We start from the raw sequence: 14,291 nt of genomic DNA on the forward strand, positions 1-14,291 counted from the left end.
TTTTTTTTTATTGTTTGGGTTAATTGTCTGTGTTTTTTTGGGAGGCTGGTTGTTAGATGGGGCGGGGGGTGAGCAGGGGGGGTTGTGTATCCCTTGGCGTGGGCTCACCCACAGTGGTGGGAGCCTCACCACCATGGTGTGGACTGCCCCCACACATGGCGGAAGGCTTCCCCACCCTCGTGGGGACTCCACCATGGGTGACACCTCCCATGTGTGGGGTGAAGTCCACTCCCAATGTGGGGTGGCTTCTCCACCACCCACATCCTCTTTGGCTTGGGTGTCTGCTACATTTTGCAGGTATTTTTTTTTAATTCACCTGCATTAATTTCTGATCTCCCAACAATAATGAAATTGCCCTATTTTTAATTAATTTTCCTACGATAATTTTATTGCCCTACAATTATTATTTTTATTTATCGATCTACAATGATTTATCTTCCCTACAATGTGTTAGTATGTCGGTCTGCAATAATTCATTTCTCAATTTGTCTAGTTATGGTGGTCCACCAATATTGGCTTTTGACTGGTTGTTTTAGTAACTTAGTTTGTAAGTTATTAGTTTTGGATTTGGGGAAAATTATTTCGTGTTGATGTTTTTAAATGTTTAGTTTTAGAATGTATTGTTAATCCAAGATTGTTTTATTTCAAAAACCTTCTTCATTGTGGTTGTATTCTTAATGTTAGTTACCAAATATTTAATTATGTGTTAATTTGTTTATTCAATCTTTAGTAAATAAGTTGATAGAAATTTACTAGTTCGTTGGTTATTAATTTTATTGTCAAAATTAAAATGTTTTGTGGGGATATAGTTTTGGGGTATGGTTGTGAGATTATATTGGGGTAATGAAATTTAAATGGGAATGTGCACGTCTATATGTTCAAATATTACAGTAAATAATGTTTATATCTTTAATGAAATTAATTTTATTATAACTTTTATAAAGAATGCCTTGGGTAATGGTGCTTGCATGCATGTATGTGCTCGTTGGATAGTTTATGTCACTTCCCATCAGTGGTTCTATATATGTGGGTCGCTTGTAATTTGTCGTCCTTGTTATCTCTTGCGATCCCTTCCTGTGAAGAGGATGTATGCATGATCAAGTGTAATGGTACTTTTGCATTGGATCTCATTGTGATGTAAATTGGCCAATGTTAACTTAATGCCTTGGAGTGCATTCTTTTTTAGTAGGCTTAGTGTCATGAGGGGCAGTGGCTCTTCATGGGGGTCGGGATCCTAAAGTGATCGCGACAGGATAATCCATTGGAAGATTTGCTTAATAAGTGATAACCTAAATAATGAATTAGGGGGTTGGGTAGTTAAACACATTAAACAAGATAATGTATGCCCCGTTCATGGCTTGAGTGCTCGTTTAGGCTTAAGATAAGGTGGGAAGGCCTAGAATGGCATGATCAACTACCTTGTCCTCTTGAGAGGTATGTTGGTTCCGCATGAGACTTGAATGGGGGACAGGGATCGGGAGAGGTACCCAGGATGGGGGTCAGGGTCTATGGAGACCTGCTAGGATAACCCATATCAAGCTATGCGATGACACTTTCTCCTTGTGAGCACTAGTGTCCTACCCTTGTGTTATAACTTCTAGAGTATACTTGTTATGCGATTCATCTATGTGTATCTTGAAGTGACTTTACCCAATGGAAGTCGGTTTAGATCAAGCATTGCCTATCCTTTGTTTGTGTGCTTGAGGGCCTTATTGTCATCTCCTAGCTCGGGAGATGGGCCTTTTGATTCCACATGGTTGGGTGGTTGATGCCTTCTACCATTGGGATGTCTTCATGTTGAGATGATCGTAGTGCTTGATGGTTCATTGATCATTCCTATGTCAATGTATTCTTGTTGCAGATTATGTATCTTCATGGTCTTCATGTATTGAGATCTTATATGATCCTTGTATTATGGCACATATTCATATCCTGTGTGAAGGATACCTTGATGTATTATGATAACAATTGTATCATGTAATCTACATCTTATGTAATGTTGTGACATGTTGCATTACAATGTAGTCAGCATTATAGTATAACAACCTAATGAGGAAGTGATTTATGATTTGTCATTATTGAAATTAAGATAGGAATCTGATTTATATCATATTAAGTGGTTATCATAGGAATTAAAAGAAATGGGATTAAGTGAACATAATATATTGAGTTAATATGCATTTTATGATGAAGTCGTGTCGTATCATATCCTAGGTGAATAGATTATAAATGATGAGTATTAGCTGGTGAATTAATGGTTGTAACATAGAGTAGGGCCTAGTATGTATGGTACTTCATAACTCAATCTCATATTAGGAAATGAGGAGGATTAATGAGTAACCTAATATCTTGGTGTTGGGAAAACTATAAATGAATGTTTGTGAGCATTTAAAGAATTACTACCTTGGTGTCCAATATGCATTGTTAGAGATTAGTATCCTCTGCTTTGGCATTATTATATATGATGGATATCATGATGTATTATTATATGATTGTGGTATGTATTTTGGTGTTAACATAGATATAGTTTATTACCATGTATTTAATGAAATCAAATTGATGGAATTTATTATAAGAAATAAATGTGTTGATTTTATACTTGTGAAATAAACTATACATAGGAAATGATCCTTTATGTTTAATGAATAATAATTGATTGTTCTCGATGTATGCTCATTGATGTAAATGTTAGGTAAATGAATGAACCTAGTAATGGTGGAAATGAACCTAATTGATTATGGATAAAGTTAATAATGAATTGGTTAGTTTTCTTTTATTGGAAATGACACTTAGGATACTGGTTGTAATTGAATTCAATAATGATAAGAGTCATTAAGTTTCCACAATTCATATGTTAAGATCAATACTTCTGGATTCAATTGTGTGAATTTTTCGCATCATCTTTCTATTCGGATTGCTCATATTCATATCCTGTTCTGAACACTCTGTGATCCATCATCAGGATGATAGAAAGCAATCCGAATAGAAAGATGATGCAAAAAATTCACACAATCGAATCCAGAAGCATTGATCTTTTCAATAATGATATCATTTTATCTTAGTTGCATTGAATGTTAAGTTATTAATGACGTTTAGTTGCCCTAGAGTATAAGGCTTGGTAGGATTACCTTATCTTTCATTTAAAAGTTAGTAATATAAATAGTTTATCATGTTTAATCATGTGAATGTACCTTCATTAAGTTATAAATAAAAATAAAAAAACATTCTCTACCGCTTTTGTAGATAGAATCTAGTTTATTTATTTAGGGTTTCTGGGTAGCCATTATACGAAGTAGGATAAGTGGCTTTCTCCTTCTAAAAAATATAAAAAATGAAGCACTATTAGTGTCCCACACAAAATGAGTAATAAGTTGGCATTTAAACATTATCCAAGGAGGTAGCTATAACCTTGAAAGATGAATCATGAGAAACCATGGAGTTGTCTATTATAGATCTTGTAAGGATTGGACACTAGAGTGATTCAATAGTATGTCCCACTTTTGAAATGAGGCAAAAAAATAAAAATAAATAAAAAATTAAAAGAAAAAAATGAGCGACTTTGAATGAAGATTCCATGTATGAAAGTAAAATGTATATCATAATACATGTTAATAACCTATGAATGAAGGTGGGTACTTTCAAATGAAGCACATTGTTTTTTAATTTTAAATGTTTCATGTGTTGAGAGTACTTTATAGAATGGACCTTTGAACAAAGTTATCTAACCTTTTTGGCTATTATTTTAAGCTTTTTCTATTTTTGCCAATATTTTAAAACACTCATCTTTATCTTTTGCATGACATTTTGAACTACTTTTAATGCATCCATCTATATCCGCACATGGTTAAGGGTGAAGAAAGGAGATTTATTATTGTATTTATATGAAAATGGTGATCTATATGTGATTCATCTTTTTAGTCCATGTGGCATTGAGGTATTTCTTTGCATTACTTGGATTAATTTTATATGATGTTTTTGATGTGGTTAAAATCTAGAATTGCATAAACTAAGAGTATTGGTGTAGTTTATATTCTGTTTTTTTATTAATATTTAAATGAGGATGAGTATCTTGGTATAATTTATATTTTATTTTTTATTTTTTATTCAATAATTCTAAATGACTTAGTTATTTATTTTGTTATTAGTTGTTGTTTTGAACAATCGATTTATAGATCATATGGTTTCTTCAATTTTTTATTGCATTTTCATTTCATTTCATGTAAAAAATTATTCCATCTTTAATTTTTTATATTATTGTGATTTCTATAAGAAAATTGTCTATGAAATCTTTTTTTACTCAACCAATTAGATAGTCCAAATCATGCAAAGCACTTCAATAGATAAAGAAAAATTAAATCAGATGAATGCAAAAATCATATCCTTTTGAGTAGAGGCAAAATGAAAACAATTATCTAGTTTATTTATTTTATCAGTTGCAACCACTTCAATAAGTAAAGGAAAATCAAATCTTGTATAAAAGAGGCACAGATGAAAATAATTGTTTAATTGCTATTTTTATTTATTGTAATATTTAAAGGAAAAAAATTAGGAGAGAGTTGGGCTACTATCTATCAAGCCAATTTAATATTTATTAGATTATTTTGAACCACCTTTTTAGCACATCACTAATAATTTTACAAAGCTACTATTTTATACTTAATTAATTACAACTATAAAACATGAATCACTAGTAATTTCATGATCTGGAGCTCCTTCAATTTTTAATTGTGTAAGTATTTACTACATTGCTTGATATCTAAAGATAATTTTGAATGACATTATTATTTCCTTTGCTTGTGAACATCGAAAAAAATTGCCCTAAAAATAGCACACCATATTTCTCAATTTTGCATTTAATGATCATAAACCTTGCTTTGTTAGGCTTCTTTCAAATACCTCATTGTCATATTCTCTTTTTACTTGGCATGTTCATGTCTTTTATTCTACATATTGTACATATGAAAATAGTGGATATCATTAGAGTAAAAATTTGAAATTGTGTCATGCATTTAGCCAACAAAGTGGTTTTTTTGCCTCAAACTACTTGGCACCCACATGACATAAAGAGTTCTGAGTGAAACCGTTGCACTTGAAACTATTAGATTGATATAATTTGATTTTACAATTCAAAATAGATTCAAATTGTATTGTTATGTTACGAAAAATAATTTTTACTCTACCAAACAAATGTCCCAAATCATAGAAAGCAATTCAATAAGTAGGAGAATTAAATCAAACCATGCCCTAGTAGATAGAGGGGAATATAAAATAGTTGTATGATTTATTTATTTATTTACTAGAACCACTTCAATAGGTAAAGGAAATTTTAATCTTGTAAAAATTCATATTGTAGTAGATAGAAGCAAAGATGAAAACAATACATTAGTCATTTTTTTATTTATTGTAATAAAAAGAAAATTTTGTCAAGGTGAATTGGGTTGTTATCTATCAAACAATTAATTGCTTATGAGATTATTTTGAACCACTTTTTTTCAGCATATCACTAGTATTTTCACTAAGCTAGTATTTATAATAACATGTCATAGTTATCCTCCATCTTGGGAACTCTTATTTGTCTTATGACATGTCATACGTTGGTGAATGTTATTGGTCAACATGTGTAAGCTCTCTTATATGCAACATAGATGCTTGTACATTTCCAAAATGTGGGAGACTTAACTTCTAGTGACCATAACTTTTGATCCAATAAGCCAATTGATCCTATTTTCTAAAATTGAAGATCTTGGAGAGCTCTATCTCAATGTAACTTGCTCTAAGGGTAAGTGCATCAAGATGGTGAACAAAAAGGGGGTATAAGTGGATACTTTTTTTCTAAAATTAGTTAAACCTGAACTTGGAGGAGTAATTCAAGACGCATCCACTCAAAATTTGAAGATACCAAAAGAAAAAGAATTGTAGCACTCTGAATCTAGTTTCCAAACTACTATTTTTTTTCAAAAATGGATAATATTAGGAGCCCAATCAACCCTTTTGCACACACAAAACTATTCCTATTTTTCAACAAAACATAACATAGTGTCCGGTGTGCATGTCAAAAAAGTTATAATTGCATTTTTAGTATTTTGAAAAACCCTTTGGTAGAAAGATAGTTAAGAGTGAGTACTATAAGTTGTGTATTTTTTTTGTATTTTTTTGCAATTTTTTGTTAAGTATTTTTATTTATGATTTTTCGAAGTGGACGCATCCTAAAAATCATGTACTTGTTCATACACATCACATAACTTGCACCAAAATAATAGATTTTTTTTTAAGTATAAAGAATAAAGTGTAGAACAATAATATATAATTTGTATCAAATTTGGATAAGTATTTCAAAATTTATTTAAAAATTGGTACACACGTGTCTCTAATAACTCTAGAGACAGGTAAAAGAAATTAAAAAATTAATATGTTAATGTTGTTCAAATCTAAAAAAATGATATGGTTAGAAATCTTAGAAGACATATGAAATTATGGTGGTAACTTTACTAATACCCACTTTATAATGTGTAAATCTGATGATAAGGAAGTTGAGACACTAGATTGGAAGAAGAAAACATGTAAAAAGGGGACAAATGAAGCTTCCAAGCCTAAGGCTTGTCATCCAAGGCTAAGTACAAGGCAAAACGTGTACGTGTTATTTGAATTAAGAATGCTTGTGTATTATTTAAGAAAAACACATAAACATGCTTAAGAATGTTTACCATGACACATAAGCATTATAAAATGTACTTTTATGAGAAAAAAACATGCACATTTTATAATGCTTATGTGTTATGGTAAACAGGTAAAATACATACACATTTTGTTGACATTAAGCTAGAAAAGGAACATGACCTTAGATGCTAATTCCTTTGCCCTTCCCTTAGTTTTTCTTTTATCTTTCTTATATTTTCTCTTTGTTTTTTTATCTTTCTTATACTTTAAGTTATACTTTATGTATATATTGGCAAGATGTTTGAAAATGGTTTCAAATCTCTAGGAGTCATAATGCATATTCTAGATTTTAGGATATCTTATAATTTTTTAGACAATCAAATTTTAGTAATCAGTAGGCTCTTATCATCATTCTCTTGTCATATCTCTATCTCACACTCCTTGTCTCCTCATGGTCTAGACCTATCTATTGCCCTTTCTCTCTCTTTTTCCTCCATCTCTATCTCTCTCTATCTCACTCTCTCCTCTCTCCCCAAGCTCTAGAGCTTATAATTTCTCAGACAGACAATTTTTAATAATCACTAAGCTCCTATTATTATTCTCTCTCTCTCTTTATTTCACTCTCTTTGTCTCCCTTGATCTCTATACCTATCTCTCTTCTTATCACTCTCCCTCCTCCTCTCTCTTTCCCATCTCTCTATATCATTCTTTCCTCTCTCACTAATCTCTAAACCTATCTCACTCACCCTTCTACTATGTATCTCCCCTCTCTTCTCTACCTACCTCACATACATTCTCTCTTCTATCTAAACTCTCTCCCCCCCCTCTCTCTCTCTCTCAACATGTCCCTCTGTACTAACCTCTATCTCTCCTCTCCCTCTCTCTACATACCTCTGCATCCCTCTCTCCCTCCCTCCCTCTCTATTTCTCTTTATCTCACTCTCTTTGTCTCCCCTAATTTTTATACCTATCTCTCTCCCTATCACTCCCCCTCTCTCCCCTCTATCTACCTCTCTATCTCACTCTTCACCCCAAGAGCTATACATATATTTCTACTTCTCTCTCACCCTTCTCTCTCTATCTCTACTTATATCTCTCTCCCCTCTCCCTCCTTCCCTACCTACCTCTATTTATCTAAATAAATTTCCCTCACACCCTCTCTCTTTATTCCTACATCTCTCTGTCCTTCCCTCTCTGCCTCTCTACTTATCCATCTATTTGTACTCTCTATCTCCCCTCTCCCTTTCTCTTTTGATCTCCTCTCTCTCTATACATCTATCTTCCCTCCTACTCTCTCTCTCTCTAACTACTTATCTCTATCTACCCTCCCTCTCTTTGAATACCTCGCCTTCACTCTCTCACTTCATCTCTCCCCTCCACTTCTATATATCTCACCTCTCTCTATCTCTCTCCTTCCCTCTCCACCCCTCTTAACTTATCACAATCTCACATCTCCCTCTCTCTTTCTCTATATATTTATCTCCCTCCATACAAGACCTCTATTTCTATCTCACCCTCTATCTCTTGAACCTTCTCTTGCCACTTCTATCATCTCACCTCTCTCCTAACTCTCCCTCTCTATTATCTCCTTCTCGACCTACATCTCCCTCCCTTTTTCAAAGGATGAATTTGATTGATTGTTTTGATTTTACATACTTAGTATTTCACTTCAATTCAAACTATAAACCCTATATTCACTTTGTTTGAAGTATTTGGTCAGAAAACCCTTAGTTCAATGTCATGAGGACCTGATAGCATGCACAAGGATTGGGGAAAGTTAGGGCAAGCATAAAGAGCCCGAAAAACTCAGGTCGGACATCTAAGAAATGATCGAGAGAGATATTGAAGAGTTTGCATTAAAAAAAGACCAAAAAAAACAAAAGAAAAGAAATAAAGATGCATAGAAAACCCTAGGAGAAACTCCTAAACATGATAAACCCAAAAAGAAAAGAAAACAAAAACAAAAACAAAAAACCCTACCACCGACTAAATGTACAAGACACCCCTAATATTTGAAAGATGGCATGTTCTCACCAATTCACCAAATCTCCACTTGCAATGATGACCTATGTGGCTCAAATGTAGAAAAATGCTCTAAGGATTTAAAATTTTAAGGCAAATTTAAAAAATGGGCCAGTGAAGTGCATTATATAGGCAAATGGATGACGCAAGGGGGCCACCTATTGCATTAAATATAGTCAATGGTTAGAGATAAAGGGAAAGTATACCAAACAATGTAGAGCAATGGGGTTCAAGGGTTGACGGTTGTTGATCGTCTGTTGCCAGATAAATATAGGACCACCAATGTCTAATCCTTGAAAGTGAAAGGGACATCGGGTATCAGGTATTGGGGGTCAGGGGTCACAGTTCCACTAGGAACCATCGACCTCTAAAAGATCAAAGCCTAACAAAGACAAAGAGAAAACAAAATACCAAGCAGGGATTGGGGGTCGGGGATGAAGGGTTCCCAAGATGATTAGGGAACTTACCAAGCCCAATAAATACCAAAACAAGAAGACACGGAAAAAAGAAAGAAAATTAGTAAGGGATGACACCCTTAGGGGAAAGAAAGAAAAAAAGGGGGGTCCCCACTTTGCCAAGAGGCAAAGTGGAGTGTGAGTTTTGAAGCACAATATTTGTATTATTTTCCTATAAAATAAGTGCTTGGAACTAGATTTTTATCAAGTTTTTGTTCAAGCTTCTTTACAGGGGCTATGCTAGCAAATTGAAGAGTTGGGAATAGTTATAATGATTTCATTGCATCACATATTTGTTGATAATAGAATCTATTGATCTCTTCTATTATGGACGTTTTTCTCAAAATGTTTTATCCATGTTAAACACTATGTTATGTGTTGAGTTTTCATTTCCTTTTTCAATCATTGTTACCAACTTGGAATCTCCATTTGATAAACATTGTTATATCTTATTTATAGTAGATATGACGCTTCTTATATTATCGCCCACCTATTTTTTCTAACTTGAATGATGTCAGTGGTGGAATATATCAAACTTAAATTAGAATTTGGTGAATAATTAGGAAATGACACCATTACTTTTCTATCCTATCCTACGTATGTCGGATATTAAACAAAATAATCATTTTATGCAACAACAAAAAATTGTACAAGGAAAAAAAGTCATGAACTATGACAAAAGTGACTTTTAATTTTGTATATGCTATAATCAATCCTTTGGATGACATAGTTGGTGCACAAGAATCTTTTAAAGAATATAAGTCAGTACTTCCTATAACACATGGCCCAAGCAAAGGTGGAGGAAACATTTAGTATTTTTTTTTCACTTCATATTTCCTCAACATTCGAGACAAATTTAGGGAGTACATGATGGAGGAAGAACACTCATGAATAGATGAAGAAGGTGATTGCAAAATTTTGGTACTACTATAGTCTATCATTCAATGTTTCCAAGTCTCAGTATTGGCAAGATATGGTAGATTCTATTATAGCTCTAGGTCCTAGATTTGAAGCCTCACCTATAAGACATTGAGGATTGGTATACTCAATGATATAGTTTAGGATGTTAAAGATATTGTTAATGAACAATTATTAGAGTGGAAAAATAATAAATACAACATAATGTTAGATGGGTTTATAGATAAAAGGGATTGAACCCTCATCAACTAGTTTGACTCTTGTGATATTAGAATGGTCTTTTTTATATGTGGATATATCAAATAGGATCAAATATACATTATTCAAGTTTTTTGATGAGGTGATCATGAATGTTGTAATAACCCACCATGATTCATCCAACAAAAATTGAGTATATTTTTTTTTCTTTATTATGTTTTATTCAATTGCATACTCTGGGCATCCATCCAATAGGATTGGGCATTCATCCATTCGGGATGAGCTTCTAACCATACGGGTTAGGCAATTGTCCATACGAGACGTAAATTCCATCTATCCAATACGGGATAGGCATCTACCCATACGGGGTAGGCATCCATCCAAACGGGATAGGAGATGCTCTGGCCAGAGACTTAGACTCATCGGGACCATTCGGGTCCTGAGCCACTCACTAAGTACTACATTCTTCTAACAAGAATGCACCGAGGTCGCCGTCCTTAGGAGTAATAAGAAAATAATACAAGCTTGAATTCCGCCTCGGAATTTGGCTTAAAGCCTCGGGAAGTCAAGCGAATCCATACGGGATTCCTTCCGAGTATGCATTGAATTAAATTTGATTAACTTATCTTTCAATTAGGATTCTTACTCAACCAAGCCTAGACCCCACCCACGAACGCCTGAGTACGAGGGACAACTCCGTCCCAAGACTGCCTACATACCCGCTTCGGCGCGGGATCAAGGCGTAAAGTATGTAGTTCTATTTTCTAATCTATGGTTTGATGTAAACTGATTTTGTGGGTACGCAACCCTTTCTAGGGTCAGTGTCCCAGACAGTTTCTCTGCGGTTGCTACCCACGAAGGTAGCACTTAAGCGAAGGCTCAAGATGGCCTATTGCTTGTGGCCTAAAAAAAAACTAGATCCTAGTACTTAACATGAACGTCGCCCAATTGCAAATCACCAATATCCCTTCGAGGTGAATAAATAAATAAATAAATAAAGTCAATTTCATGAGAGCTCTTAACTAGTCCATCCCTAAGAGGGGTTTACTATGGTTTATCTCAACGGGTGTGAAATTCAATTAAAAGTTATCTTATTAAATTATCGATCCAAGAGGGATTACCCGCCCCTTGGATTTTTATCTTCCAAATGTCCCTTATTACTCCCCGACGATTTATAGGGACGATGCCACAGACGTCGTTAATGCAGCTTTATTAGGCGTTAAGTGCAGTAGTTCAACACGACGGCATTACCCGTAAGCGTGACCCAGAGGCACCATATATACCGAACGCTGCTAGTTTTGGTTTTCCAACTTCCTTTATTTAGTTTTCTAACTACGAATAACAAAATGAAGCGTAAACAATGGAAGTAACTACCTGAAGTGAAATTTGCATAACAAATGAAACTTGCATAATAGTAACTGCATGAAAGATATAATAATTCGCATGTTATGAACGAAAGCAATTAATCCATGATGTAAGATGACTTAGGGAGTCCAAAATGACGGTCAAATCTAAATATTTGCAATAAGGTAAGTTAATCTCTAAGGACCAAATCAAGCGTCCCAATATTTCTTAATTTTTTTTTTTTTGAAGAATATAGTCTACGATTTTAAAGTCTATAAGGATAGTTTAATTACAATCATTAATCCCATTTTTAATTGAAAGTCAATATCCTTAAATGTACACTAAGGAAAACAAAATCATCACTAAATGTCATTATTATCAACCTTAAAAATTAACTAGATGGTAATTAACTTAGTTTATTATTATCAAAAAAAAACAATTTAAAACTTTCAACTTTAAATTACAAAAAAAATCGAATTTTAAAAAAAGTTTTTGTTGTAAATACAAAGGGGCTGCGGGGTGGGGACCACGGGTCCCATCACCCCTGCGGCCCTGCAGTCGCAGGTCCGCAGGGATGAGGGGATGCCGTGGGCCCCCCCCCGTACCCTGCGACGGTTTATTGAAACCGTCCATGCAGACTGCGACCGAGTACGTGGAAAGCCGTGCGTTACGGAGTTTTAAGGAGATTTTCCTACGTTTGATGGGGTTTTTTTCTTGCCTTTGTTCTTTTTAATTTATATATATATATATATATATATATATATATATATATATATATATATATATATATATATATATATATATATATATATATATATATATATATATATATATATATATATATATATATATATATATATATATATATGAATATATGAGTACATAAATGTTATATTATTATTATTATCTTTTTCTTATATCTCATACAGGAGTAATAAATTTAATTTTAATGAGTTATTGAAGATTACTCAAAGCAGGGTAATAAATTTCAGAGGTAAAATGAAGCAGAAACCAGAGGATTTTTTTCTCATTTCTTTGTTTTTCTACAGGGAAATACATTTACAGATAAAGAGAGTTTAATTCTTTTCTCCATTTCTTCTGTTTCCTACACAGGGAAAACTTATTCACAGAGAAAGGAATTCATTTCTCTACACAGGAAAAATCTCATTCACAGAGAGAGTTATCCATTTCTTTGCACAGGGAAAATTCGTTCACAGAGAGAGGAGATTTATTTATACACACAGGGAGATCTAATTTTTATCAAAATAAAATGAATCTAATTCCCATTTACTCTGAAACTAATTTCTTATCAGAATTAAAAAGAAGAATTTCATTCTACAAAATCTGAAACAATTTTCTTATCAAACAATGAAAAATAAATCTAAAACTAATGAATCTTATTTTCAAAAATGAATCCCATTCTAAAAAAAATCTGAGACAGATATCTTATCAAAACAATGAATAATAAATCTAAAACTAATGAATCTTATTTTCAAAAAAATGAATCTCATTCTAAAAAAATCTGAGACAGATATCTTATCAAAACAATGAATTTTATTCTCTAAAATCGGAAACTAAAAATTTAAACAATGAATCTTATTTCAAAAAAAAATGAATTTCATTCTACAAAAATCTGAAACAATTTTCTTATCAAAACAATGAATTTTATTTTCTAAAAATCTGAAACTACATTCTTATCAAAAATTTAAACAATGAATCTTATTTAACAATAAATCTCATTATTTACAAAATCTTAGGGACTAATTTCATATCAAGAAATTTCAACAATGAATCTTATTTAAATCTTGACTCTCATTTTCTACAAAATCTAAACTAATTCTTTAACAAAATACAAATAAATTTCGTACTCAAAATTAATCTACTAAAATCTAATCTACCATAAAAATGAGATGCATGAACTAAGTTGGAGGAACCTGGATGCTTGAAGATGGTGTGGAGTCTTCCTTGATCCTCCAAGTTGAAGAGAAAATCCTCCCAACAAAACCTTGGCTGCAAATGAAAAATGGACTACAAAGGAGAAATTGCAGAATTTCTTATGGAATAGCTAACTTTTCTTTTGAAACTTGTACCTATTTTATAAAAGAAATTACCCTTTTCCCACTACCTATTTTTTTAATTTAAAAAAGAGATTCTTCTCCCAATTTGGCCTCCATGCAAATTAATTAGGCTTAGTGGGAGGAGTTACATGCAAGGAGGTGGAGAAGCCTCTAGAAGCTTCTTATTCCTCCTACAACATGTGCCTTAATTTGGGTGAGGGAAATTAAATAACAATTTTAAAATATATATGCATTTTCCATGTGTGTGTGGTTTATTAATTTATTCCCTTACAATATTCATTCCATAATTCATCCAAAGAATATAAATAGAGTTTTGTATTTTAAATCAAAAAAAGTGATAAAGGAGGGTTGTGACAAATGTAGGGCCATCAATTTGGTTTAGTTCATTATTAATAATGCAACTATTTATGTTGTTTTTGGGAGAATTCTAAACGACAAGTAACCCTCTATGCTTTTTAGCATGTGTATAACACATTGCCTTGATCTAATGGATAAGCACATGGACATGGGGGATAAAAGGGGGTCAAAAGTGAACATTTATTTTTTAAATTAGCTAAACTTAGACCTGGATGAGTAACTCAAGATGTGTACACCAAAATGGAAGGTATAATAAAATAAA

Source organism: Cryptomeria japonica, chromosome 1 (genome assembly GCF_030272615.1).
Source record: "Cryptomeria japonica chromosome 1, Sugi_1.0, whole genome shotgun sequence".
NCBI lineage: Eukaryota > Viridiplantae > Streptophyta > Pinopsida > Cupressales > Cupressaceae > Cryptomeria > Cryptomeria japonica.